The 2,830-nt window shown below is 35.2% G+C and overlaps 1 pseudogene; it reads left to right on the plus strand.

The window, feature by feature from the left end:
• Positions 1-908: 908 nt before the first annotated feature.
• On the plus strand, positions 909-1,026 carry LOC120594026 (uncharacterized; annotated as a pseudogene).
• Positions 1,027-2,830: the final 1,804 nt, after the last annotated feature.

Consider the following 2,830-nt stretch of genomic DNA (forward strand, 5'->3'; position numbering starts at 1 on the left):
GAAATGTATTTTTCTTATTTTAAGTCTAGCTATGTACTTTGAAAATTTTCCTCTAATTTTATCTAGAATTTCTGGATGTGTTTGAAGTGGGAGAAGAGACTTCGCACCTCAGGTTAATCTGCCATCTTGGCTGGAATGTCCTCTTATTTTTTATTTTGTTATTTTTTTTAGATAAAATTGAGATTCTATTATATATATCCTTTTATTTACTGCTTTTTTTTACCTCTAAGAATTTATCATGAGTCTTACACCATATTAATCTTTTAAAGCATGATTCTATAGTAGTTCTTTACCACAGAATGGATTTATCATTTATCTAGGCAATCCCTGTTGTTTCATATAAAGGTTTTTTTTTAATTATAAATAATGCTTCCATGAACATCTTTATGTATATATCTTTGTGAGCATCTCTGCTAGGGCTACCATTTTGGAAATGGAAGAATTAATGTATAACAGTATAGGATCTTAACAATTTGAATGACCAATTAAACAATAGTAATGGGAAGTCAAATGGATGTATTAAAAATTTGTGGACATTAAGAAAAAAAGGATAAGATGGTAAAAGGAGGATAAAATTATAATGGATTAGAACTTTATATCATTATAAACTTCAAACTCTGTTCATTTAGTTTGTTCAAACAACTATTTGAGACATGTTGAGAACTGTAACTAATGGGGAGGGATAAGAGATGAGTAAGGCATGGTTTCTGTTTTTCAGAAGAATCTAGGTGAACTTTCAATGAAGATAAATAGAACTACAAGGAACTCTAATAAAAAGGCAGCCATAAATAAGTAATATACTAAAGGTAACAGGAGAGTGCTGTGAAATCTCAGAAGGTTCTACTAAATCCATTTGGAAGAAGAGCCATCTCTACCTGATAATTTATGACCCTTAAAATGACAAAAAAGTCTACAGCCTGCCACCCTGAACAAGCCTGATCCTGTCTGATCTCGGAAGCTATGCAGGGTTAGGCCTGGTTAGTACTTGGATGGGAGACCACCTAGGAAGACCAGGTGCCGTAGGCATGAAAAATAAAAAATAAGGGATTGTAAGCTGACAGGGTCCTTGCAACCTATAAGGTCAACCAAGGGTTGCCTCCCCTATAAAAATAATTAATTAATTAATTAATACAATAAAATAAAATGACAAAAAATAATTTAAGCAACAAATGAGCACATGGCTATAGGAAGAATAGTTGCCTCAGTTAGTAATTCTGTGACTATGATTATCTCAATAAGCATTTCCTTGTATGAGAGAATTGCCTCTTAACACTCCTGGTCCAAATGGTTTGTCACCATGTCGCCAGCCAGAACAACACTGGCAAGCCCTTTAAGCTTCCTTACAGAAGCCACACCCTAACAGTCCTCCGAACCTCCTCCCTCCCAGGAGAAACTTCATTGGTCTGGGTTTTCACCATCCTCATACGTGGCTCTGTGCTTCAGAGGAAGCTAGGCCCATACCCTGCTATAGGGTTCCAGTTCATCGAAGTCAATCATAGAACATTCCTCTGGCCAATGACTGGTTTAGGCATAGACATGTCAGTTTTGGCAGGAAGCAGATTTTGCTGGGGGCTTTCTTGAAAAGGTTTATTCACTGTCACAGCGGGGAAAAGATGCGATGGTCCTTCTTTCACTGGCCATCGCTGGGTCTGGATGTTGTACTTGGAACTCCTGCAGTCATCTATCAGGCTTTGGATGAAGTCATACATGGGAGAAGGGAATCTAAGAGACAACCCTACTTAATATTGTGATAATAAATGCCCATATTGTTTGAGTTGTGTTTTCTATTACCTGAAGCAGAAATCTTCCTAACTGATGCGGGAAGTGAGGTCAGAAGATTTCAGAGCTGTCCCTTGGGACTTGTGTCACCTCTGGACAATCCTTACAGTATACTAAAGTGTCTCATGCAGGGATGCAGACAAAGTTCTAGATGACTTGGGTTGCTTTCTCGTTTGTTGCCTTTGGACGGTTACTGGAATTACTGGATGTTTGCACTCCCATACCACAAGGTCTCTTTCCAAACTTTCTATTCCAACCTAAAAATAAGTTCTTCAAGTTGATTTTTGAATGGCTTAAAACCAAGAGAATTAATGATGTGCACAGTACTGATCCATGTATTTCCTATTTAGTTCTTTCGCCATGAAAATTAGGAAAAAATGTACAGTGAAAATTATTCTTGGCCAAATACAATGAAAAGTAAAAATTTCCACTTTCCAAATTTGATAAGATAGCTTATATTGATTGCCTCCTTAGTGCCTTCACTGTCTTGACCATAACTTGTCACCCACTTTCAAACTTTTTTTTCCATTCATTGAGACTCTATATTTCCAAATGTTTTCCAAATGATCAACACCACCTCCCTTGTAAAAAAAAAAAAGTTATAATATATTAGATTATATTGATTTTATAAATTCTAAATTTATAATTGGAGATTATGGGAGACAATTGCAATTTGAGATCATCTTGAGCAGTGAATCATTTGTTTTAGATTCCCTTAAGAGAATTGATTCACAATGAAAGTCGTTGCAAATTTAAGAATTTTGTTTATTTGCTTAAGCAGCTTGATTTGCAATCTCTAGATTCTTAAATATGTATGGTAGGAAATATGTTATTCAAAGTTCACAGAACAGCTAGTTTAACCTGGTTGAACATGTTAATGTATTGAAAATTTAAGATATATTAAGATTAGTATATAATATTCTTGTGTGCCTGTTTTAAAAACCCACTTTAGAAATAAATGCTATTTAAGTGAAGAATTAAAATGACAGTTTTTGTAACCCCGGAAGAACCCCATCATGGCTTGAATTTGAAGATCACTGCTTTTTAAAAT

This window comes from Pteropus medius, unplaced genomic scaffold, assembly GCF_902729225.1.
Source record: "Pteropus medius unplaced genomic scaffold, Ma_sr-lr_union100, whole genome shotgun sequence".
Taxonomy (NCBI): Eukaryota; Metazoa; Chordata; class Mammalia; order Chiroptera; family Pteropodidae; genus Pteropus; species Pteropus medius.